This window comes from Amblyomma maculatum, chromosome 1 (genome assembly GCF_055883805.1).
Source record: "Amblyomma maculatum isolate TAMU_Amacu chromosome 1, ASM5588380v1, whole genome shotgun sequence".
NCBI classification, from domain to species: Eukaryota; Metazoa; Arthropoda; class Arachnida; order Ixodida; family Ixodidae; genus Amblyomma; species Amblyomma maculatum.
This window is the reverse complement of record NC_139344.1, coordinates 190,817,694-190,845,206: the sequence shown is the minus strand read 5'-3', so window position 1 is coordinate 190,845,206 and position 27,513 is coordinate 190,817,694. Positions and strand designations below refer to the sequence as shown.

At 45.2% G+C, this 27,513-nt stretch overlaps 1 pseudogene; it reads left to right on the top strand.

The window, feature by feature from the left end:
• Positions 1–27,513, top strand: part of LOC146205221 (uncharacterized) — a 75,115-nt pseudogene that overhangs the window by 31,229 nt on the left and 16,373 nt on the right.

The window sequence follows — 27,513 nt, the reverse complement described above, 5'->3', positions numbered from 1 at the left end:
TATGTACGTATTTAAAAGATAAACCAAAACGACACTGCTTTTTCTGAGACTATTTTCGCCAAAAATACAGACTTGGGCGCTTTGGACCCCGTCCATAAGCTCTAGCAAACTTCGCTTTGTTTAAAGTTTTCCTCCGCCTCCACTTCATGTGTCACATTATTACTTGGAAGCGATTTGACTGATTGTGGAACAGAAACTTTGAAAGAAGCAGCCACTTTTCAGAATTACACGCTGCCGGTACAACATTAAAGGTCCACGTTGTTTATTCCTTGTCCCGCTCAGGTAGAAAACATGTGTATATTTTCGCTTCGCGAAGTGCACCGTGGCTACCAGCATGAAACGCTGAAACATGGTCCTGGATAGCACGAGGAGCCAGACTGAGCAGTACAGGCCATCGTGGATGCCAAATTTAGTAGAGGTGCTCCAAACTGTAACACAGTGCCCCAACAGACTCGTATGACAGCAGTCAGAACTAATTAATATGAAGAAAAAAAAAAAAACCAGTGTAATGCAAGTGAACGTAATTTAATAGCACCTCTGCATTTTCACGACCTTATTTCAGTTCCGTTTCACCAGCACCATCCAGGCTCTGATGTGGCTTAAGATTTTCCCGCGGCATTTGGTTTCCGTCATTATACATCATACATCTTCTCCCACTAATCACAGGTCTTCTCGTGGGGTGCCTGAAACGCTTGATTTCCGCTGGCAGCCTTCCTGGGCAAGTTCTTCATTTCGGCATGAATCAAAACGATACTTTCTGCAGATGGAAAGCACTCTTGTTCCGTGCGCCTGCTTTGGCTTTCGTGATATGTGCTTGTCCAGGTCAGTTTCTTCCAAGTATGAAGCTGGAAACGTTCCGGTCGGACGTTTTGTCTTGCTCTAGTATTCTAGTCCTTGGTGGTCCTACGCTTCCGCCGACTGCCGGCGGGTGACCTCGTTACACCGGGCTTTCTTGCGGCTTTTCTTTGCAGCTTCGCTGCCCGACGACACGCTCGTATAGAACGGGGATGGTCTCGCCCTTTGTGTTTCCGACCAGCGCTTCGCTTGAAGACCTTGAGCAGGGATGGAGCCGCTTCTTGGACGCTCGCTTGCCCGATGCGCTGTGGACATAAGACCTTGTCCGAGTCCAGCGACGATATTAGCAGCGGCATAGAACACCCGCATTGGTTTCGAGGCCGATGATGTCTTCTTCGGTGGCGCTTCTCACTTCCAATACTTTGATGTTTGCTGCCTGACTGATGCGAGGACGGCGCCTGCGTGCACCTCGGTCAGTGTCGGTTGACGATTACTCTGTAGAGGTATCAGGAAACAGGGCTGCTCTCCGTCGAATGGCCTTATCGACGGGACGGTCACCTCGCTTTTAGGGATGTCAGCCGGCTTTTTCGACGAGCGGCTCTTGGCGCCGTTGGCGATTAGCCTCTTTCTGCAATGCTGACTTGCTGACAAGAGCGAGCGCCGACTTTCGCTACAACATCCTCGGGTGCCACGGTTAGCTCCGGTGCAAAGAGTTTAGCCTTCTGGCTGCTTGCACTTGGTTTCTCAGACGAAGAGTCTAACAAGTCCCCAGCCACCGTTGTTGTTGTTTTTTTCATGCTCGTAGGAGCCTTGCCTTGTTCCTGGTTCGACTCTCCTTCGGCTCACCGGGGTTGCTCTCTTTTGGTGTAGACTTTTACTTTTGAGCTTTCCTCTAGAACGCCCGATATAATCGCTCTCCATGATCATTTGAGGGCAGCCTCCGCGGGAAACTTAGCATTCAGCCTTGGAGAGATGATTCCGGCGGTCTTCGTGGAGGCCATACGAAAACCAGTGATTGGACTCAGCTTTGCGAGATACAGGAAACGATTCCACTGGGTGAGATTTTGCCCAGTAGGGCACATAGCTGGGAAGCCAGGCATGACCGGCATAGCCCGGGACGACCGTTGGCGAACGGGGCAAGCCAGGGGCGCAGCGCGGGGCACGCGAACGGGGCTGTTTCCATACACTTCTTTTCTTCTGGCCGCTTTCCACATTTAGCGCATGCCAAAGTAATATAGCCAAAACTTCAATTGTTCAAGTTATTGTATATAAAAATAATTCTGAAATTACAAAAATGGAAGGAAGGTTATTCAAACGGTAAAGTCCGAACTAGAATCAGCTTCAGTTTTAAAACTCCATAGCCCCGCGCGGCGCCGCGCTGCTTTGCGCGGCGAGTGGCGCTGCAGTCGAACCAGGCTTCAGCGCGCCGACGCGTTTGTCGGCAGTTGCAGCCGTTTCAGCGGCGTGGCGTGAGTTCAAAGCTCTAACTTAATGCCGTGGAACTTAACGGCTCCGGAGATATGAGGAATTTATAATTCCTATTTCCTTGATTTTTTTTTTCCATAGTTCGCTGAGTTGTGTAAGAGATTCCGTTCATGTGGGCGGCGTTGTGTGCATAGTTGTCACTGAACCTAATAATGTTAGTGAGAAGAATAGGAAACGAATCAGTTTATTATGTCTGCCAACGAGTTCATCGTGAAAGCTTGCGCATATCCGTGTGTAAGAGGAGTCCTTTTCGGGCTTAAAGATCCCTCTCCGTGGACCATGTTACTATCTATAGTCATTCAATGGACGACTAAAGCTCGCGCTCAAATACCCCGCGCGGACCGGGCCAGTTACTTTCGGAATATCGTGAAAGAAAGCCGTTCGCAGTGTGAAAACCTTAGCGCGACAACTTGAAGAGGAAAATATAAGGCGTACACAGTGAGCTCATTTACATTTTACCCCGCTTCCATCCCTCTCCGAATTGCCGTGTTCTCTGTTTACAGCAAAATGCACCACCAAGTTGCCTGACAGCCTGGGCTCTCCTGAACCAGAAGGCAGTGTGCAGGTAATTGGGGCTTGTTTCTTTGTACTGCTCTCGAAAAACTAGCTTGAGGGTCCGAGACTGCAAAATGGAAGCAGCGCGTATAGCTTGAGTTCTGAAATGCACGGGAGAGATTTACAAGGGTACCATCAATTTGTTTCGTAAATACAGCATTTCGTGCTTCTCTCTGATCATTCGCGGTGAGACAACAATGTAAAATTATGCGTGATTTCTGATTGCTTTCATTATTCTCAGCTTCTTTTTATGCATATCTCCCTTCTTTGGCACCAAAGAGTGCCCCTTTACTTGTGTTTTTAATGCAACCATTACGCACACGCACATATCAAAGAGAGATGGCATAGCGCGATCCGCTGTCCACTACCGTGACCTGGATCCGTGCGGCACCACGGCGCATCCTTACTGCTAATGCTCCAACATTGACGCATGCTTAGTGCACTTGCTTTGAGGGCGCCAGTTCACACCACGTTCTGATTTGACGGCGACGGGTATGTCGACCGCGTCTGCGCTAGTCAGCGTACGTGCACTTCTTGCGCTATTTTCCATCATGGACGGCGTTGCGATATCCTGAAGAATCCTTTCAGGTTTTTAACGCCGCTGCTGGCTAGAATTGAACAACACGTTGGAGAAAGCATCTAAATTAGAAAAGGTTCTCGGAAATTGTTTCTGGTTAACTGTAGACAAACTCTGCGACTGCTGACTTGCCCGAATCGGATGTGAAGCGCACTGGGAAATTTACCGTGTGAATCATAAAATACTACTTAGTGATGCGCATGCACCTTTTAAACTAGACTTGTGTAAGAGAAAGATTATATACGTAAGCAAGGAAGTTAAAAACGCAAGAGAAAAGTCGCTTATTGTGCTTATTTCCATGCATTATACAGATATATGTACATATTGTAAATATTTGTGTTTGTGTATGACTACGTCGTTTTGCCACTGCTGTACGTAACGGTTTCTCAGTTCGCATTAATGCATATTTACCATCAGTGTAATTGTAGTCCCTCTTGCTTTTGCAATCTCCCATGTGCTCTATTCTCTTTGTTTGCATAAATATCTGAAGGTGTTACTGTATCGAAGCATTCCTATGTATCACGTATTTACAAACGTCTTATTTAAATGAATATGTGCATAAAAAAACTACTGGGGGCACTTAAGTAAGCCTCCTTACGTACTATGAATTCGCAAGCATTAATGAAGTGCTCCTGCCACGCTTCTGTGGCGTTTTTTAGCCGAATTACACGAGTGTTAGCTCGGTTATCACTCAGTTTTACACGAGTTTTGCGTGCTTTAGCGTTCAGGTTTAGGTTCTGCTCGTCGAGACCTTTTCAGCGACATATTACATGGCGTTGTAGCATAAAATTGAATTGGTAATCGAGGGTAACAGTTTAGTGGTTATTATCTAGGACCTGAAATTAGTGTAGTGCAATCGTACTCGATACAAGCTATTCAAAGATATATGACTCGATGTTGTAGCTCATAGAAAAACTTAAATGCGTTGTTTAAATAGCATACCTTCCTTCAGTGCGTTCTCCGCCAATTCTGCTCTCCTCTGCCGCACCACATCAGTGTGAGCTACGTCGCATTAAAAGGACGCTGAAAATTGGTTGATTTGAAAGGTTTATTCCGTAGTTCTGGTCAATTATTTAGTGCAGGAAACGTTTCATTTCAGTTTTCTTCCTTTCCTGCAAACCAGCTGCAGGTCGATCTTTGGATCGAAACTTGACAGCGTCTTCTCCCAGTCCTCCGCCATTGGGCGTCATCTTCTCCAGTTCTTGATCTCCTTGCCACTCTCATACTGCGTGATAAAGAGAGTCCAACCTCCCACGAAATATACAGTGTGGGTCTACGTCTTGTCGGCATTTAGAGGCAAGCCTTGCTAAGCTCAGGTATAGGTTTCGTCGGTGAGGAAGGGTCCGGTGGGGCCTACTCACTTTAAATTAATCTGTGGTGTTGGAATGTGTTTATGTACCCTGTCACAGGATTAAGTGCGGTATCCACAGAACAGGAGGTTGCCAGGGGGTAATGCGTGGGTTGCGGCGTGAGCGCCGTAGTTCACTCCCTCTGAGGAGTGTCCTGCAGTTCATATAATGATTGAAAGCGCGTCGGTACCCTGCTTTGTTTTGAAGATGCGGAGCGCATGTTGCCCAGGCTTCCTCTAATGCAGTTTCTGCGTGCTTCTTGTGTTTGAAATTCTATAATTTATTGCGCAGGGGCATTTTATAAAGATGGCGAGTGCCACCTCTGTCTCTTCGGTGTTCGTGATACCTGTGTACCTTATGGAGGCTGCGCATAGGAGCTTACCCTCACAACCCGTAAGGCCGCATTCATGGCCCTTTCGAATTATCCTTGCACGTTCCTTTGAAAATGTTTATGGCCTGACAGCTCATGCAGTCAGAAAAATTGCCCGTGGCAACCATACTTTTGCAGTACCAATTAAACACAAATGTTTCTACGAAAGCCATAGAAAAACATTACGACGGTTTTGGATAGCACCAGCTATCATTCTCTAATTCTTCTAGAATATATAAACTAATGTGATGGGTATATTTGCATATGAGCACAGAAGGGTGTGTGACTCTGAACAACGTTTAGTTTGCTTTTACTATAATAATAACCTCGAACAAGCTGGGATACCTGTGGTAATTTCGAAGTCTAATGGACCGCACTCTACACATCTGCAGTAATAATGACTGCATATGCCGTTCATAATACATGTGAAGTTTGTTAAGAATTTTAATGAACTCTGCGCTTTATGCACGAAACTTTGTGTTCAGAAACTTTATTTGTGTAGGAAAGCTGAACGGGACTGGCTTCACTGCTATTAGGGTTGCAGCTCCGCTGTACAACTTCATTTTCTTTTTTTCTAGAACTATGCATTCATTGCTTACTTAGCTATGGAGTAGCCGCCCTTAAAAAAATATATAGTTGCCCAATGCACATGTAAATTAAAAACTAAATTAGTGGAGGCAAAACGAAGTGGCGTCCATGTGCTGTGCGATGCTATGCACGTTAAAGATCCTCAGGTAGTAGAAATTACTCCGTAGCCCTCCTCTACGGGACCTCTTTCCCCGTTTTCTCTTTCACTTCCACCTTACTCCCTTCCCTCACGGCGCGGCTCAGGTGTCCACAGAACAAGTGTGATAGATACTGCGCCTTTCCTTTCCTGTGAACCAATTATTTTTATACTAAGGGCCCAATTAGTATACATGAGACAGTGTGCTTTCAAAGCACAGTATCTCAGGAAACACGAACTCGTAGTGCGTTCACCAAACATTCACACTCACGCTGTCGCTTATTGTGCAATCATTAGGCTTTTAATATAGCGGTTAGCTCTTTGCCGACCGGGATCGTTGCTTTTTATCTGCCTCCCTGGCATGAAAAAAACATATTTTTAATTGCTTCGTTTGTTCCCCGTAGAAAAGGAGCCCTTTCTTTCTCTTGTGCACACAGAGCCGTAAACTGTCCCCGCGCAGTCAGCGCTCCGGGTGGAGCAGTCGGTGCTCGCGCGTCGGCCGCCGCCGAGCGCTGCCGGCGACGTGTCTGCGCGCCGAGGCGTCGTCGTCGGCGTCCCACGGGGCTCCCTCTCCCGGTCGCGAGCAGAGGTGAGCGCGCATGCACGCGGTGGCGGCGGCGTCGGCTCGGACACAAGGCGGCACCGGCGCCCTGTACGCGACGCGTCCCATGAGGGGCCCGGGCCGACGGCGCGGAGTCAGCGGAGGCGCAAATATCCCACGGGAGTGAAACCCCGTTCTTCGTTGGCATGCAGATTCCTTGTGGGAGCCCCGTCCGGCCCACGAGGCAAGAAGGCCCAGATCGATGCATCGATCCTGCACTAGGAGGCATTCCCTCACCCTCGGCCCCGGCTCCGATGAAACGTCCCTCGTGGCAGAGTTGCCCCGGGCGCTCGATGCGTCGTCTACGGACCCGCTGCTGCCCACACCGGCCGCACACAACTGGACTCCGCACGGGGCCAGAGTGGTCTGGGTACTGGCCCGCGCAGGAAGGCACGCAGCGTCGCCGGGAGGCCTTCAAGAGCGGTAGAGGCACGCTGCCGTGGCCTCGCTTAAATAATTGACAACCGAATCGGAGTACTTATGCAACAGACGAAGATAAAAATGCACATTGCACACCGGTAGTACTAATGAATTGGTCACATTCATTAATTATGTTATTTTTTTCTGTGATAACTGATCAAATACGTTTTCAGTCACGGAGAAGGCAGCCACAAGAACTGTCAGTGTTTCCCATTTTATCAAAACGAGGCTGCCATAACTCTTGCGCTGCGGGCCGATAAAAGCGTTGCGAATACTGTTCGACAAAAGTTATTTCTTTTTTTTTTTCTCTCGTTTAAGGCCCTCCGAGAACAAAATGCAAAAATAAAAGTGCCGGTAGGCCACGCCTAGCGGAGTTATAGCGCGGGCTTAAGGTCGCATAGCCAGTTTACTAAACAGCTGTTATGATTCGAATGTAGGCATCCACGTAATGTCAGATAAGTATAACAAGCAGTTATTCAGTCAGTTTTGAGAGATAACCTTACAGATGTAGATCTTACATTATTAATATCGCAGTGTGGAGTGCTTGTTTGACAACACGTGGTTTGTATTATAGTACATTTTTTATAATATGGTTCCTCCTTGAAGGTTTGTTTCTGTAGTAGCCAACATTCCAGTCCTGTATACCCAGGTGTGCATTTATCTGTTGATGTCTTCAAAGGCATGATGTCATTGGACGTTATAGTATAGTGCTTGCGTTAATGAATATGTGTCTATCAGTTTCCGATCGATAAGTATCAGTACGAAATCTCAACGTTTAGCTTTTGTATGACAGTAACAATGGTTAATGTATTTCTCTATAGTTTGTTACAGTTTCAATCTCAGCTGTGTATTATAGTACGCTTCAGTTATCCGCTGCCAGAAAACGGGGTAAGAACGTCGTCAAGCTGCTCGAGAAGCAGTATTTGTTCTTGTTCTTGCATTTATTTCTCTGCAGAGTTTGTTTTATTGAACTTTTAACTTTGACCAGCTGTTGTAGAGTGAGGGAACATAGATCAGACGTTCATGAGAGATTCCTTCAAATCAAGGCGTCCGTGTGCTGTGCGACGTCAGTGCACGTAAAGGAATCTCAGGCGGTCAAAATTTTCAGAGCCCTCCACTCAGTTGGTAGAGCTCAATTGGTAAAGCGACTGCCCCGGAAAGGCGGTGGTCCCGGATTCGATCCTCGTACCAGGACAAAATTTTCTTTAGCTCAGAACTCTGCACTGGGGCTCTCGGGCTCAGTTTTAATTTCTCGAGTTCCCCCAGCCCACACTCAAATCTTAGCTAATTACAGCAAGCATAAGCATGATTGGTTACTTTCTGCGCATACACCCCTTCAATTTTAGTGAATATTACTACGCTCTCCCAATGCATACATGCAAGCAAAAAAAAGCAACAAAACAGTTAAACAACATAAACGGCATTGCCCCGAGCGACCAACATTGGCCCGCCAAATTCCGGGCGCCTATTCTTACGCAGAGAGAGAACAACAAATAAACAACCACAAGAACGCAACGTTTCATTTAGCCCCGTCACGCTCACGCAGCGACATCGCACCTGGTTATTTTAACGTTACGGTTGTCAATGCCAAATTGGTGACGTCATTTCGACGCTTCCTTCCCGTATTCCTATAGCGCGCGCCGCGATAAGTAGCCATCGTCTTGGCCCGGTGGTTCTCCCAAAATCTGCACCGTCAGTGACCTTTGCCTTTGTGGGTGCGTTATTGTTGCTGAAACAGCATGCAATGGATCCCTTCCAAGCAAGTGCATCTCTTTTTTCATGTACGGGCCTCGCCGTTCTAACTTCGACTCACTAGACCCTGTTACGCCCGTCATTTCAACGGCCTCCGTAGGCGCTGTTCACCTTGCACCGCGGAATACCGATCAGTGCCGACAAGCCTCTGTATAGACCAACACCGTGTTTACAAACAAAGAGGGGCGCTCGCGGCGTCACAGCCGACTGGGGGTGAAAAATAGGGTTTGTGCCCATAGGAATACATGGAACTGAAATATTTCTAAGCAGTTTTTTAATTTCACGAGCCACCTATTTTGTCCTTACTCGGTGCAAAGTAACCGTGAGCATATTACAATACACCCTGAAAGTATGAACTCTCATGACCGAGGCGAAGTATTTTTAAAACACCGCGAAACGTATGGGGGTGCAAGTTGGGAGGGCGACCCATAACAACACAAGTAAGCGCAACTTACCGCAACATTTTTCTCGTTTCGCAGAGCACCAGAAGTGATGGCCGATCGTTAAACATTAGCCAGCGCTGTGAAGAAGTATGCTGCGTCATTGAGGAGGCGGTCTACTTTTAAAACTCCCCGAATAATCTATGTTGTGATTCCGCACACCCCCAAAATGCTCATGTAGCGATACACGTAGTTTTGTTTACAGTCTGATATACTGCCGCATGGAGTAAATTAGCTTGATAATACTGTCCCTCAAGTGATAAATCCTTGACAAAATTACATTTGAAAGGCAGTTGTCAAACGCCGTACGACAATACGGACCGAACGAGAGTCGCGCATTGCAGCAGACGACAGCGCAGCTGGCGATACCCACGGCGGCCGCCTCCAGCTCCGGAGCGTCTGCTAGCGACAGCGCCGCGCCGGTGGTGCATTGCCGTCTGCAAGTGTGCGGTGAACGGTTCCACAAGTCGTCAGACTTGCAGTACTTGCAAGGGAATGTAGTGTGCCATGCAGCATGATGTCGGGCGTGATACAAGGCGTTCACCAAAAAATGAGAAGGGTTCAACGCTGCTGAACCGAGTACAATGTTGCGGTAAGTTGTGTTTACGTGTGTTTTTATGGGTCGCCCTCCCAACTCGCAACCTCATACGTTTCTCATTATTTTAAAAATACTTCTCCTCGTTAATGCGATTTCATATTTTCGTCATCTGTTCTAGGATGTTCATGGTTGTTCTGTACTGAATAACGAAATCATAGGTGCTCCGTGAAATTAGAAAATTGCTTCGAAATTTTTCGGGTCCATGTGTTCCTATGGGCGCTAAGCCTAGTTTTCACCCCAACCGGCTCAGCCTGGCAACAGAAGCACCACCCCATCGCGCTTACGTCACAGATCGGTGCTGGTCTATACTATGAGGACCCACTGTGACTTACTTGAGTGTCCGCCGCGTTATCGCGTGACACCGACCTTTACACTGAATTACAAGTCATGAAGAAAAGGAGTCGTTAAAAGTAATCTAATGCAAATTGCAAATGCACTTGCGCCATGCCCTAAGGGACATTCGCGTAAGACAATCTGTAGAAAGATTGCAAAGAAAATGAAAAGAAATAAAATATATATATTTTTTAAACATGCGTCCAAAGGAACACGATTAACAGCGTGAGTGTGGGAGTGTGGCGTCCGGAAGCAGCCAATGGTAATGACTACAGCCCTCGAATTATCTACTGCATAAAAAAGTCCATTAACTCTTCTCTTACAGAAAACTCTGACTGTACTCCACTTCCCTTTTTGTCTTCCCTCTTTAATCCCCTTATCCCTTTTTCCCAGGGTAAGGTAGCCAACCGGAGGCCTTTCTGGTTAACATCCCTGCCTTCCATCCTCATCCCCCATCTATCTAACTCTTCTCTTATGCCGAAACACTTTAGTTGCGTCTTTCTTTTTCTTTTATTTGTTCCTCAGACAGTGTCTAAGAGGAGGCCAAGGATAAAGGCTAAAAGCCTGACGAGGCCTTGGCCCCTTTTACAAGTTTTTGCATCAAGAACAGAACTAAAGACAACACTTCGGTCACTAGCGGGAATACAACCTAAAAATCTCATTAAAAGGAAAAATTGTACCTCCTTGTACATAGACTAAATGACACAGATTGTGGATGCACGAAACATGTGTAGGTTCTCAAGTCACAGAAAACTTTAAGTGCAAAGCCCGCACGAATAACATCAAAATCAATACATGAGAAGAAATACTAGAACACAGAAACAATTTTGTATCCAGCTGCAAGCATTACATATAATTTCCATGTGTAATATATAAAACTCGGATTGGCGATTCAAATATTTTATTGACACCATAGTTATAACATGGTGTCATCATTGAGTCGTGTATGAAATTGCCGAAGTAACTAAGAAGCTTCTGCATTCACGTTTAAAAACAGTAAACGATTTGTTCTAATCGATGCGCATTACAGAGTAGTTCAATAGTTTGGTAGACTGAAAAGTTACTGTTTGGCGACCGTAATTAGTTCGTGTCATAGGCACTTTTCTTTTAGGATCACGGATCGGATATACACTGCTATGTTCTCTTGGGGTGATAAGCGGTTTGTTTTGGTTGATCCACTGTAGTAATTTAAAGTAATAGACCTGGTTTGCTTTTAGCATGTTGTATTTAATGAAAAGTGGCGCGGTCTGTAAGTTGCGTCTATCGCCTCTGTAGTTCTCGAAGAAGAGTAGAACCTTTTTTTTTTTTTTGTGCGACAATTAATTTATTATAGTTATAGGCTGTCGTCGTTCCCCAAACTAATATTCCATAACTTAGCCTAGAGAAAAAAAGAGAATAGTATAATACCTGTTTTAAGGAAGTGGGTATAAGGTTTCTAATTTTATAGATGCTCCCAGTTACTAGCGCCAAATCAGCTTTTAGTTTATTAACATGCGTAGTCTATGACAACCCTTCGCTGAACCACACGCCCCAAAAAGTTTTGTTCTTTTACCTGTCCTATCAGAGCTCCATCATAAGTTATATTTATAGTTGTGTAGTCTCGCCTATTGAAGGGTTTGAATATTATGTACTTTGTTTTACTTGTATTTAGATTCAGTTTATTATTTGAAAGCAACCGTGACGATTTAAGCAGATATTTATTTGCAGCTTTTTTCAAGCTTGCTTTGCTTGGTCCAGTGAATAAGACATTGGTGTCATCCGCATATAAAACTATATCGGTAAAGCCAGTGATTGAAGTAATGTCTGATATATACCGGAAATAAAAACGGCCCTAAAATTGATCCCTGGGGCACACCATAAAGAATTTACATTTTGCTGGATGATATGCCATTAATGTCAACATACTGATAGCGCTCACAAAGGTAAATTTTAATCAAATTCAGCGCTATTCCTCGTACGCCATGCATATCAAGCTTTTTTAATAAAACGTTGTGCTGTACAGTTTCGAATGCTTTCTTTAGGTCCAGAAATAAACCTAGGGTTAAAAGTTTGTTTTCAATATTTTCCACAATCTTTTCTTTAAGATGCATCAGAGCCATTTCCGTTGACTTTTTTTTTTTTTTTTGAACCCGTACTGGGCTGAGGTAATGATGTGATGCTTTTCAAAAAAGGACATGAGTCGATTGTTCAGAGCTTTTTCAAACATCTTCAAAAAAATTGGAAAGACTGAAATCGGCCGATAGTTATTTATGTCTAACACATTACCGCTTTTATACACTGGGGTGACTTTGGCAATTTTTAATTATTCAGGATAATCGCCAGAGTGAAAAATCGCAATAATAATATGTGAAAGTACTCGGCCTATGATAGGCGCAGTGTATTTTAGTGGCAATGCTTTAACTCCATCATGTCCAGCTGCAGCATCATTTTTTAGTTGCATTATTATAGTCTCAATTTCAGTAGGAGTAGATGGCGAAAGCATAACAGATTCGGACAGGCCCTTGAAGGCAGTTATCTGTGCACGTATTTTGCCCAACGTACTGACCAATACTACCAAAGTGACGATTCATTTCATCTTCCAATTCCTGCCCGTTCGCATGCTCGTTTTCTTTCATCATTTCTTGCAGTGCGTCACAAGTCTGCTTTCTACTCTTAAGGTGGTTAACCATGTCCCACATTTTTTTCTGGTCTCCATTTATCTGGATAAAATTGCTCAGATGAAATTCAGACTTTGTTTTCTTGAGGTTCGAGTTCAACTTATTCCTGATCTTCTTGTAGTCGACAAGCAAAGCGGTTATTATGCAGACACAAAAAAATAACAAAAAGGCGATCCTTAAAAAAAAAAAAAAGCCACATGAATGATGTTTTACTACGACACATTAAGCTCTTTTCTAAGGCAACACGGGCCGCAGTAAGCTATTATCAAAACTCCTCACCGGAGGTTTATGTTTTGTGCATACGTGGAGTTTTGACTTTCAGCATTTTTGTCAAACCATGTTATATTATTATTAGAGATGTTTTTACCGTAACTACGTTTGCATCCTTTTTTTTTTTCACGCAGACCGAATATAGCGCTAACTAAACCTTAGCCAGTGGTTCCAAGTCTATAAATAACATAATCAAAGCAACTAAGTGAATCAAAGAAAAACTGACAATATATCCAATGTATCTTTAACACCTGCCGTTGTGGATATTTGCAAGGCACCGTATCACCCTCGTGGGCTATGTAAACAACGTATTAGCATGTGTCCTTTTCCTTCCCTGCCATAGTTGAGAACGGCATAGCTGCAACATTCGGTGCTGGCAATTTCGATCAATAATATTCGTGTTTCCCTCTATTCTTATGTCACGATCATATCGCCTTAGCCAGGGGCTTCTAGAGCTGTAAAAGAAAAAAAAAGTGACACACAAATATTACTATTGATGCGGAGGGCCCGTGCGTCAGCATTAAGACAACAATCTGTGTGCCCGACTTGCATTAACCAACTGTATTACCTAAGACCAAGGAGACTTTAAGCTTCGATTTGAAAGTTTATTTCTTTGCATGTTGTTAATTAAACTGAAATCAGATTTCCAGCAGCTTTTAAATTTCCTCTTCAGTCCTGTTTTGAGCTTCTTATTCTCTGGCACCGCGCCTTCAAACTTCAAACGACGTCAGATTTTACGCATATTTAATTTACTAATACCGAATCATTAAACCTCCACCCTTGTTTCCAATTTTTCTATCATACCCACCGGCGCGTTTGAGGTGTCTTCAACGAAATAAGGTAACCCCTGCGCTTTCCCTTCGTTAAAACTAATTTTTCTTCTCTCTTCTGTCGTTCATTTCCGCCTTCATCCGTTTCTACATAGTGAAGTTGAGGCGTCCACCGTGAAATGAGACACTCACTGCGCCTTTCCTTTTCGTTTTTAACCCTGCGATCCCGAGGCGCCACGCGCCGATGGCCGCCATTTGCACTGATTGCAATACGAATGCGGGCATACTGAAACATGAAATCCATCCTGGAACGTAAACCAACAAAGAGCACCACCAATACGCGCCATGAATGGAAGAAGCGCTGCTCGGTGCAAGATCGCATTGTTCTCTGCTCCGACTGTCGTAGAATACAGAAACGTAAAATGTGACCAGACCCCTCTTCAAATGCAGGAATTGTGCCTGTCCATTTCCGGCTGAGTTGTACAGTGGCTGGATCAAGGCTGGTCCTTTTACTTGTCCACGGCTCCGTCCAGCTGTCCCTGCGCCCCCATTGTTCTAACACATTAGCTATACAGCTTCCATGAGAAGACTGCGCTGGCTTCGAAAGTACGCCTAACAGCAATTTTCGCGCATTCGCGCGCGTCTGCCTTCCGGTCAGATGCAAAGAGTGCGAGATGAAGCACATGAGTGCGCGACGGTCGCGGTGATGCCCACAGGTCGGCCGTTTGTGTTGCACGGCCGCAGACAGCTTTTCCGAGCAGAGCGGCCAGAGTGAGGGGATCGTCCTCCCCTCGGCGCGGGTGGAGGACAGGTGAAGCGCAGCTGCCGCTGCCGGCAGCCCAAGTCGGGGTCCTCATTGTTCTCGGCGAGGCCAGCGGCCGAGGGCGGCCGTTATTTACATGGCGTCACCAGGTTGAACGACACGCGGCACGATCAATAGCTGATCGCTCAGCGCGCTCGAGACGGCTCCCAAGGCGTTATTTACAGCGGGGGCGCATCGACAGCGCGGAAGCCGTCGCCAGCGGCGAGCGCTCGGCGCCAGCTGAGAAACCGACCCGAGCAACACCTGCGGACGGCGCCGAGGGCGCTCCGGCCCAAAGACGACGGCGCTGGTGGCCCGGCGGCGCGGTTTGTCGCGACCCGGTTGATGGCTAAGCCGGCCGTTTGTCTTCCGTGGTCCCTGCACTTGGGCAACTGTCACTCCTATCTCGGCCCATCCGCTCAACAGAGAGGGAAGGTCGCCGCCTCGCTGACCGCCAAGTGAAGCAAACTGAAGGGGACCCCGCACTTTTGAGACGATCCGATGCTGACTAGCGCAGACGCAACATTTTCAACTGCGTGCATATACAATCGAAATAATCCTTAATTATTATTAGAATTCAAGTTTTTTTTTTAATCATTTTCGTCAAGCAGGATGGGCTGCGCATGCCTTCTTTGATGCACACCTTGCTAAGTTTCAGTAAATCATTTTGTTTTAGGGAGAGGAAGATGTCAGTCGCGAATTAAATTTATTCCAAGCAACGCTATAAGTACCCTCACGCCCAACTTACACTGTTTTTTTTTTATTCTTCTGGTTACACGAATTAAGCCAGATTACATGAATTTATATAAAACAAAAAGTTAGAAATACCCACAAATGGCAGATTCCAGCTGACAGTTTTATGAAAGAGTTCGGCGTGAGTATTTGATAATATTTTAACAATCTCTGGGCACAGAAACATTAAGGCAGTATGGAGGACTCCGTGCTCCGAAGAATGGCTGTAGGGCCGACACACACGTGCGCTCGCCCGCTTGCTCGCGGCATTGCGTCCTCCACGAAGCGGTGCGTCGGCACTGGCTGCTAACACAATGTTAAGGGTTAAAACAGTGCGCATCGCGGGGAGCGAAATGAATAGACCATCGTAAAGCTGGCGACACAGTGGAGTACAGCTTTTAGTAGCATGGTTGTATGCGAACCATGTGAACAGTCCTGTAAAACCAATTTCTGGGCTAGTTGGTGCCTTTTAACAAAAAGAAAAAAGAAGAAAGGTTCCACAGCGCTAACAAAGAGAAATGCACAGATATATACACGGACAGGACAGGCACCATCCGAACAATCCTCTTCGGGTGGCACTTCCGTGGTGAGGATCTTTGACCATGCAGTACAAATTCATAGTTCGTGCTCATCATTAATGCGCCAAACTACTTTGTAAGGACGGAAGTACGATCGGAGTAACTCTCCGGAGAACCTTCGATGGTGCACGGGTGTCCATACGCCACAATCACGAGGCTCATACCGGACGCCGGTCGGACCACCGACACTTCGGCGTCCGGTATGAGCCTCGTGATTGTGGCGTAGGTAAGCCAAGTGCTAGAGTTGAATTCGACGCCTTGCAAGCTAGCAGGCTTCTTCAGCCCGCTGAGCGAAATTGTCGACATCAGTATTAGCTGCAATATCATTCTTGCCGTGGCCATTGGACAGCATACTGTCCAGCACAGTGCACGGTGGGTGTCGTGACGACCGCAGACAGCTGCAAAGAGGTCAGACGAGTCATCTTCTGCATACACTATTGTAGACAAATATTGCATAGTGAACTTAGTCCCACATGTGGTGTTTATATCTACGTACAGGCAGCATATAAGAGAGAACCCTGTTGAGGCGTTCATTAAGTCACTTTATTTGTGGATGATACGACTTACACTTCATCTGGTATGGCGTGGATAAATTTGGAAAAGCAGCCTCATTAAATCGGCCGTAAAGGCTGTGCCATTGTCCGTGTTTACAAACGGTGGTGGGCAGGGACGTAAGATTGAATTTTAGAAAAAAAAAAAAAAAAAACTGGGTTAGTTCTGTTGCAGTTTGACGGGGAAGCGGCTGTGTCTCGATGTACCACAGTATAGTCTGTCGCATCAATGATCCATTTGTTCGCAGATGATGCTTCCCCACTTGTCGGAAAGGTGCTGTAGGCGGTGGTATTGACCGGAGACGCGCAGCATTCACGCGTATTGTCTTTCGCCGCTGGAAGTAGTGCATGTTTTATGTTGTGCTCGAGTGAAGGGGGCATGGTTGGGTGACACCCCTCCTCAAGAATGCGCACGACTGTTCGGGAGACATTTTTCTACCAAAATACCAGGAGCTCTCGGATAGTGGAAACGAAAGATAGGTTTCCTCGTTATGTACTAAATCCGCGATGCCAGCTCCTTCGAGAAGGCCGTTGGCCTTGGGCCATTTCGGGCGTCGGGATGACAGTAAGAAACGGGAATTCTGCTTTGATGTCGGACAGGGCACCCGGATGAGAGCGTGAAGTGCTGCTCGAACACTTGCGGACGTCTTGCATTGTTTTATAAAGCAAAGTTAGCTGGTTATGGCTGCTGCCTCGGGTTGTTTTACTAGAAGAAAATGAATCCTAATTAGTTTATTTTTTAGTATCACTTCCCTATTATCCTTAGTAACAGCAAAAGATTATACTGAGAGCTCAAGGATAAGCTGAGTTGTCAATGACGGCGTGCTTAAAAAACGAAACCATAATGTCAGCACAATCACGGAGCACTAAGGTGGATGGAAACTTTAGAAATTGGTTTAAAATATCGGCTGTGGTCCTAATAAAAGCTGTGGCTATGAAATTTTCTTTCTATCTTCTAAATGGAAGCAGCTTACATTAGAGCTAGAAAAAAAAAATAATAGTTTTTCTAGGATTGTTTATTTTTATGTAGTTTTCACGTACAAATGTTTCTTAAAATCGACATAGTAGAGGAGAATAGAAATGGGTATGTTACACAACCATGACCAGATTTTTTTTGTTTGAAATACCCAATGATTCAGTATACATATATATTTTCCCTTCTCGGTGCTACAAAACTGCCACCAGTGAATGTTTACTTTAATCACAAAACCATAAGCAGATTGATCCCAGCTTCATTAATGTAAAAACCATTAGTTGAAATCTCCGGGTAAGTTTCTTTGCTTGTGTGTTATAGTTCCCGAGAAAAAATGTGCCCAAACTTCTAAAAATTATAATTGAAGAAAAATGCAGGTAAAGCATTTGAACCCCCTTCCCGTTTACCGTTAGACATGACCGCGAAAAAGGATGAAAAATTGGAAAATGCTTAAACTTCGCCTTGAAGAGCTCAACGTGATAGCGTTATCAGTATCGGGATTGAATCGGGTGGCGGCTCGCGCCATCTGTTGTGGCAGCGCCGTACGATCGAAGGAATTTTCCAATGAGCACCGCATCGTCTTTCTGATGATGCCCCTAAACATTAGCTGATAGTCATAAGGCAATGCACACATTAGGTCCATTTTTATTCGGTGAGAAGTAACGCCGTTCTGTGGCGGCTTCAAACCGTAATGCAAGAATCAGTAGCGCCACTTTACACCTGCGGCATTAAAGGCCGAACCATATGCACTAATATCCACGAGGCATGGTCGGTGCTGGAGTGTTGCGACACTTTGCATGATAGCGTTGTCATGCTCCAGCTTGACCTAGAGAAAGCCTTCGACAAGATGCCTCATGATGTCTTGTTTTCAACTTTAGAGCATGTGAATGTGGGCTCAGAGGAGTCTCAATGGCGCACAGAGGGAGCACGACGCGGCTGATAGTAAATAAGAGGGTGGGTGAGCGCATCCAAGTGCAACGCTCTGTGTGTCAGTGCTGCCCCCGGTCACCATTGCTTTTCTGCTTGTATATTGTATATTCTGTGTGAGCGTTATCGAGAGCAGTTTTCATGCAACAGAGGTCCACATATTCGCGTATGCCGATGACATTGCCGTCTTCTGCGCCGACTACGAAAGCATTCGCAATGTTGCCCAATTTGTGAAGGACTTTGTTTTGTGAGCGGCAGTGCAGTGAACTGGGATAAGTGCCTGGGGTTCTGGCATAAAGAGCGGTCCAGAACCCCAACGAATTTCGTTAACATGCCTTGGGTAACAACCCTACTGAAATGTTTAGGAGTGCCGCTTGAAAACTACCGAGACAGTAAGCCATATTTGAACCAGCAGGTTTTGGACGTACGTGAGAAGGCTGAGACTGAAACGATTCGGTTGGTCTATTTTTGGACGTGCTACAATTTAATTTAATTTGTTTTAATTTAGTTAATTATTTCTTGTTACTAAGATATGGTACGTGTTACAAGTACTTCATTATTCTCGTGTGAATCTGCGCAGATTGCACCGTGTATTCGCCATTTTTGTGTGGGGAAGTACTTGGGAACACACCCCCCGAGCCAGTTTGTTTCATCGCGTCCGCTCTGGAGGAATTGGTTTGGTGCATTTGTATTTGCGCCAGGTGGTTAACCGTTTTATGTTCTTTCGTGATACGAAGGACCCATTTTTACGAATTATATGTCAGGTTAGGCTGAGCAAAGTGTTGCCAAATTTAGTTTTAAGTTCGGCGAGTATGGTAGGGGAGAATTTTTGTAAACCTTAAAGAAATGTACATGGCATGCCGTGTCTTGCAAGCTATATTTTCGTTTCAGTATTTATCAGCTGTATGGCGAAAGAAACTTTATGAGGACTTGTGCGATGTCTTTCTCCAGATCCCATTATACAGATCGTTGTACTGTGCAGGTCCATGGAATTCAGTCCTTAAACGAGTGAAAAATATGGCTGTACCAGGGGGAGCAAAAACTTTCTTTTTCAAGCTCCGTAGTAAAAGAAATGAATCATGTTTTTTTTTGTACCTTGGGGACACTGCTTCATATACCGCAAGCCATAAACTATCGAACACGTTTGCTTAGACTACCCGGAGTTGCTTTACCAATTGAAGATGATGATGGGCTACCGCTGGACATAATCGTGGTATCGCGCCTACACAGTATCTGGCGACCCAGAATGGCTTTCAGGTATGCAGACATTGATGTGAGGAAAATACGCCAGTATTTTCGAGAATCCGTTGCTAACATTATTGATGTTTTCAAAACCCAAGAGCAAGTGCCTGAGGGACTTGCGAGAATGGAAGCGCTGTTAGACATGCACGAATTTTAAAGATCAAGCAGCCCGAGCTGGCGTGGCCTTTAAGCTATGTTATGTTTGTCGCGTAATATTCTGTGTGTAAAATCAGCTTTTGAAGTTGGCAATAAAGAAAAAAAATATTCTGTGGCGGAGTGGTTGCGTGCTCGCCTCGCACTGTGCAGGAACCGTGTTCGACTTCGCAGATTTTCGCAAACCTTTTCGTTGTCTCCTTACATTCTTCTGATTTTCACGTTACAACCACAACGCCGACACCGGCTTTTCTGTGACGCGGGGCCCTTAACGCTATCGCGTTAAAAGCAATCTTGTTTACCGTAGAGAACATACCGATGTAACATGTTAACGCGGAAACATTCCTTGGCTCACTAGTGGCGTGGTCTTGTTATCAGAGCATGGGCACGAACTGACACTTAAGAAAAAAAAGTGTCACGGCCAGGAATCGAACCTGGCCATCTGAAGAGATCAGCTCCCTTGGCCCAGGTGCAAAAGCACTATACTATGGTCACATTTTTCCTTCTTTTTTTTTCTTTATTGCATAAAAAGAACTTCCGTAAAAAAAAAAAAAAAAACCTTTATTTACTTAAACTTGTTCATGTCTCAAGTTGCCGGGCTGATTAATACGAGCCCGCCATATCCCTAGCCCGACACTGCACCACCATCAAAACATCAAAATTCTGGGAGGCACACACATGCATCTAGGCACGGAAGCCAGTTTGGAGGTTCTTCGCGTGAAGCATATACACTCCTCACCAAAGCACACTGCTCACGAAACACGGATTTGGACGATCTTGGTGGCTCGGCATTGCTGTCCATCATACGGTTTTTTCAAAGACTGAATAGTCCCATCAACACGAATAGATCATAAGGCACAACAGAGTTTTTGTCAAGAGGCCAAAATCCAATAGTATATGTTGTAATTTCAATGTCCCCCTTAAGAGTTCGTTCTAGTATGTCCCAAAAGAACATAGCATCACGGCACAGAATGAAGCAGTTGTCAATTGTCTCGGGCACGTTAGAGAGACGGCAATTCACCGTCTAGGGCACGAACATCTCCTTATCATGATGAAATGTGTTAACAGGCAAAATCGCCGTGTGTAGTTTTAAAAAGAAAGTTTTTGAGCTGCCTGAATGCACATTCGCCTAACACGCTTTACAACAGTGGTGTCCAAAAACCCCAGATATGACTGTCGATACATTGGTGTAGGGAACAAAGACTCAATGAAACGTCGGTTATCTGCTTTCTCGAGATGATATACAGGTAATCTAAATCTAAAGAGAAGCGCACAGTGTGGAAATTGAAAGTGTCAGCAACCTCCTTAAAGAATCTCCATAAAGCCCCCTCACGAGCCTGCCCAGTTGGTGCGAATAAGTAAGGCAAATGAGGACTAAGACGCCTAATGAGAGCAGCCACAAGAAAAGGGTGATTTGTTGATTTGAAAAAAAAAAAAAGGGAAACAAGTTGATGCACAAGCAAATGAACAAGGCCCACTACACCAAACGTTAATGGAAGGAACAAGTTGTCACACCGCATGGGCTCCCATTGAGCGCGCCACACAAATGTTGCAGATATTCTGTGTATTACATGTACCTTCTTCCGCATGCATGACTTGAAGGACATAGCAAACTTTTCAAACAATAATATGTTACAGACCTGCGCCCTAGCAAAAACAGAGAGCTCCCTACTCATCCAAGTCTGTGTTTGTCGCCGCATAGGCACGATTAGTGAATCCCAGTAGGCCGCATTGTTGCGAACTTGGTGCAGGGAACCCCTAGGTAGTAAAGAGGGCTACAGTCTCAGAATATGCCCCCAAACTGGCTTGGCCTAGTGCCCCAATGGCCTAACCAAAAGCCTTTGAATTTATCTAAATTAAGAGCAGCGCCTGATACATCGCAGAACTGTTTAGTCAGGTGTAAAGCCCCAAGTACACTCTTTTTGTCAAAACAAAAGAGGGCGATATCATCAGCGTAGGCTAAAATCTTAACTTCACATTGAGCCAGAGAGAAACCACGGATAGCTGCGCTGTTATTTATACTGAGACATAGGGGTTTCAGATATAGGGCAAACAACAATGGAGACAAGGGACATCCTTGACGAACAGATGATTCCAGTGGTATTTGTTTCATTAGATGCTGATTAACAATTAGTCTTGTGTATGAGTTCATATACGTCACCAATGTTTGCATGCTCCAAGACCGCGAACAAGAAATCGTGCCGAACTTTATCAAACGTCTTCGCCTGGTCAATTTGTATCAGAGCTACTTGGCCCGTCTCATCTGATACTGTCTCCAATACTGAACGCGTAATATGGATATGTGTTTGAATACTGCGGCCTCTGATACCCCATAGCTGATGCGAACCTATTAAGTCCACAATGACCAGCTACAGACGACAGTAAAGAACTTTGCCAAAAATTTTGTAATCAACATTAGAGAGGGAAATTTGACGATATCCTTCAACAGTTTTCAACCGATTAGTATATTTGCTTTTGGGAATTAATATTGTGTGGCCTGAATAGAAAGTGGGAGGCAGGAAACCCATATCATCAGACGCTTGGAAAACTTTCATCAAAACACGCTCTAGGCAAGGCGAAAATGATTTATAGAATTCGCTAGTAATATCGTCAGGGCCAGGAGACTTCTGGCTCTGAAGGCCAGAAATGGCTGATTTAATTTCGTCTAAAATGATGGGTCCTTCCATTACAGCACACATGCTTCTCATCGGTTAGTCTAGGAAAGTCTTCGCGTAAGGAATTGTAATCGGAACCCTGATTTGGGCCTTCATAACTGCCAAACAGCTTTCGATAATAATAGAAGAAAGCAGCAAGAATACCAGGAGCATCGCTGTATCTGCAGTTACCAAACTGAATTTCCAATATTTCCTTCGCAAGAGCATTCTCTTTTTCATCACTCAGAGCCCGACGTGAAGGTTGCTCGTCAAGAAACTTTCGGGGCCTAGATCTTATCAAGGACCCCTTGTATCTTTCCGTCGTAAATCGTTGAAGCTCAGCCTTTACGTTATTAATTTCTTCGACATATGCACCCGGGCTAACCCTCTCTAGCTCATGTAGCTCAGTTAGAGTGCACCCAAGCTCACGAAGAGGGTGTCTCTTAAGGAATGCGATTTTTGCAGAGGCCTCAATTGCCAAGTTTTTGGTCTCCTGTTTAAACATGTACCACCTTTTAAAAACTGACAGATCGTGGCGTGACCATACGTTTTTCAAACAAATAGGTAGAGCACGCTGAAAGATTTCATCTTAGTTATTCAGTTATTCATTCAGTTATTCATCTTCCACAGCTCCCATCGAGGGTGAAGTATGTGCCGACTGTACCCTCCCTATCTGAAGAGACACCATACAGTGGTTACTGAAGAAGATGGGCTGCACCCAGTAACCAAACACACTTGCTAACGTGTCTACAGAAACGTAAATTCTGTCAAGGCGGGCATTAGAGGAAAACTGAAAATGAGTGAAATGAATATTGTCTTCTTTTTACTGTCCCACATCCACAAGATTATATTCACAAGTCAAATCAGGAAGTAATGAAGCACTAGGGTCATGTCTCTTACATAACACTGATCGGTCCTCATCCTCATTCATACAAACACAATTAAAATCTCCCAACAATATAATTTTGAGATCTGTGCACAAATGGTTAACTAATGACAGAAAGAAAAGCCTTCTATCTCGCTGCTTTACGGGGACGTAAACACAAATAATTCACCACTGCACAACTGAAATCGTGAAGTCGCAGCATATAAGTCGTCCCTCGTCATCTACGCAGTGACATGGCTGTCATCTAGCATTTTGGCCAGGAATAGCATACACCCTCTGGATAAGCCTCTCACGTAGCTAACAATAATGTTATATTCCGACAAAAACGGCTCGCGAGCAGCTTCAGTCTCTTCATCGGAGGACAACTTTGTTTCCTGGATGGCTGCTACAGACACGCTCCATTTTTTAAACGATGCCTTAACTACTGTTGCGTCCGACCATTACTCATACCCCTAATGTTAAGGGCACCGACTTGATATGCTGCGACGCTCATCATTTTTGGTACCAGTCCTATTAAACACCATCCCCTGGAATGGGGTGGCCTGCCTGCAAGTTGGCGGCCTTTCCAGCAGCCATCGCCCTTCTCTTTAAAGTCACCCTTTCCGTGGCCTCTATACAGTGTGCCTTCTGGTAAACACCATCGATACCTCATCATCTGATGGACGCTTTAAAGGTGCTGTGTTGTCCATGTCCTCCTCTGAGACACCCAAGACCTCGGCCCACAAACCTGAGTGAGCACATCGCTCGCTGCCGCACTGACAGCCGACAGAAAACCGGACACGCCAGAAATCGGCGCCACACACAGCTCACTGTTACCCTCCAACGGCGAAGGAGAATAAACGACGAAGGAAGATTGGCGAGCATCCATTGGCAGTATCGTCTCCATTGACTCCACAGGAGGCATATCCAGACATTGTCCTTCAGTGACAGGTGGTTCCTGTGCAGCAAGCACAACACTCTGAGTGCCACGCACAGGCGGGCCCAGGTCCGGCGGTTTTGGCTCTGGAGACGCGGATTCTAGATGGCCAGTCGCTGCAGATTCTTCTATGTTGATATGAGATGCAAAAACTTCTGGTCCCCATCAATTTGGGGTTCACGACTTAGCTCACCGGTCACATCGACAACTTCTGATAAATCCATGATATGTTCTGATGCCACGTCATCTTCTCGTGATCACTGGTCTTGACGCAGGCTATCAGCATAACTCAAGCCACAGTTCTCCAAAGTATGCCCAAAGCGGCGGCACTGGGTGCATCGCATGCTCAGTGGAGGTCTCCGTGGGATAAGAATTAATGCCTGCATCTTATAAACATTAAGAGTGTGAGGAATTGTGCTTGCTGTGCTTGCTGACACTCCGTCCTTGAGCATGAGGGAGATTTCATGGTTCGCCGTTTCCATATGCTCCATCCCTGGGCACTGCCACTTTGTACGCTCCACAAATTGAATCGTTTCATAAGGCTCTAAAGCTTCCGCAATCCTCCGGTGCTCTATATAGCGGGGAAGCCAAAGGAGCTTAACATTGGCATTCTTTGTATCCGGGTCTAACACCATGCACCTAAGTCCTTTGACAGGGAACTCTGCTTTGTTAAAAAGCTTTTGCTTGGAAGAACTACTCTCGCAGGTAACCATCCATACGTGGCTCATTTAGTATTGACCAATGCACAACATTTCTCGGAGGTCCAAAATCTGTGTGAGTGCGTCTGGAAAGTCAGGTGCTCGGTACGGGCGACCCTTAAGGTCAGCATTTAGGTAAACGGTATTAAGGACAGCACTACCGGTAACAGGCGTGGAAGGACAACTTCGTACGAGTCTGTAGTATCCTAAGAAGTCGAAAGACCTCGGTCAACGGCCGATACGCTGTTTCCAGCAAGGAAGGAACTATGGCCACCTTCACGTTAACCATGGCATTTATTAAGCTAAAAATATGCTATATTTGCATCAACTATTTGTAGAGGTTTTATAAAATGCCACAAAAGACACCTCAAGATACAGAGTAACGGAACACTAGATGGGAGGTAAGGCAGAGCACTTCACCAAGAGATAGTGCCACTGGGTTCAATCAGTCTGTTCGTGCACTTCCCTCAGTTAAGCAATCACTTGACGGAAATAAGATTTTGTTGAAACAAGTGATTCAGAAGTGCCGACCCTAATTTTCTATAAGCTATGTAGCCCAATTAGAAAAAGCATATGCAGAGGTGCATAAACATGCTGCATTGCCGTGAGGCATTGAACGGAATATGAAGTAAAATAACTTCGTTTTTACATGGTCCGTTGCAAGGCATCCCAGAACAAAACTATACGTCCTTAAGATGGATGAACCATTGTTCAATTGTTTCAGGAATATCACAAAGGCGCCAGTTCAAAGATGATACAAAAATACTCTTTATTTGAAGCCAATTTTTCGCAATATTTTCGTGTGGTAACATAGTAGAAGAAAGTCTTAGTGCAAGATGAAAGCAGCATTTTTCGTGCCCGCGTAAGGACGTCATGTCCTGGTAGTACTGTACATCGAGCAGTAAAGAGGCGGAAGGAAAAGCATCGAAATCAAGTCTTTGTACTGAGACACTAAAAATATTAACTCTGTTGAAATACGGATTGTCAGAACACGTACAGCAAAATATACGTCATGCATAAATCCCCATAAACAAGAATCAATGTGGGCAAAAAATTAACTAAATCTGTCTACAGTAAAACTCGAAGCATTGGGTGGGATGTATCACGAAACACATTAAGCCGGAAACAATCTGCCACACATAAAGATGGACTAAACCTAGCCCACTGGCGCTAACAGGTCGGAAAAGATGAGAACGCCGCAAACAAAAGCTGCGAAAACTCTACAAAAAGTACCAAATAGAAGCCTTGGGGCAGTGGATAACCTAAAACATAATACGTTTTTACTTCTAAAAATAAGTTACATGCAGTATAGCTTTGCCGAATATTTAAAGACCTTGTCTGACAAATGTCTGAGCATTGCGCTGCACCGCCGATATCCGTACTCCCCAATAGGTGTCACTGCACCTGCACGCGTTTAATGGCACGCCAAGATATTTGAGCTGTACACACGTCCATGCCACGTCCGTATATTCCGCCCACCAATCCAAACCACATACTCTACTATACTATCGCCGCAGTCGAGATCACGCCTCGTGTAAAAATACGACGCACTCTCGCACTGCGCTGTAAAACTTAAATTGCAACTGCATAACACTCTTGAGCTGTGCTGTGAACGTCGTCGTCGTCCTGTAAGTTCTATCTGCGCCGCTCCTTCATTTAGCCTAAGTAAATACGCCATGCACAACGCCGATCTGGCCTAGTGCGGCCAAGGTCGACTAGCGTGGCATCGAGCGAATTTACCAGGCGGCGTGACGAAACTTGCAATGCTTTCGCGTTACTGCACCTAAGCGAGTTGAGTGTACCAATGGAATTTTTTTCCGGAAAAGTAAAGAAATTCTCCTGCCGAAGGTATCAACTCTAAACTTTTTCACTGAGCAATTTGTGCTGAGAAAAATGCGAACGGGAAAGTCCCATCCTTGTGCTCTACGTGACCATAATAAACAATTGAAAGAGCATATTCGAAGCCACAAATATTCAAATGTGACATGTTTCCTAAAAGCTAAAAGAAATGCTCTATAAATTGTTTTTTTTTCTTTTTTTACAGATGAGTCCCCTCTACACTAAATCAGTGGTTACAGTGTAAATTGATGATTGCTGTGCAGGAAGAATAGTAATTTCGAGAGTAGTGGTTCACACAAACGACCGATGGTGGCGGTCACTTCTTTTCCGGTGCTCATTCTGTCCGGGCCCCATCGTCTCATTCCATGAGAAAACGACAAAATGACCCTGAACAGGGTGAGGGGACACACGATGTAAAACACAGCTAAAGTCGTTCGGCTTCGCTTTTCCGTTTATTGCCCTTCACTGGAGCAGATCACGACAGGCCGAGAGGAGAGAAGACGTTTTGCGGCGCTCGAGTACCTAGCAGGCCTTGCTATACCGGGCATGAATAAATGGCTTCATTTTCAGGTCGCTAGGCGGCAAGGAATGATCTGGAGTTACTATTGCAACACTTTACTTTTTACTTTTACTTTTTGAACTTTTATTCTTTGCTAAAAAGGTTTATCTTTCTTATTTCATAGCTCGGCAAAAGCTCCTTCGTTTGCTTTTTTGTCCTTTCTTCGATAGCTATGCCGCCATTTTCTCAGTAATTCCGCTGCGTCCTCACGAAAGCCAAACCCGTACTCGGGTTTTCAGCGATTTAAAGATAAATGGCTTGAACAACTCTGAGCTTATACTCTCGAAAAGATCCCCAGCCGTACAGA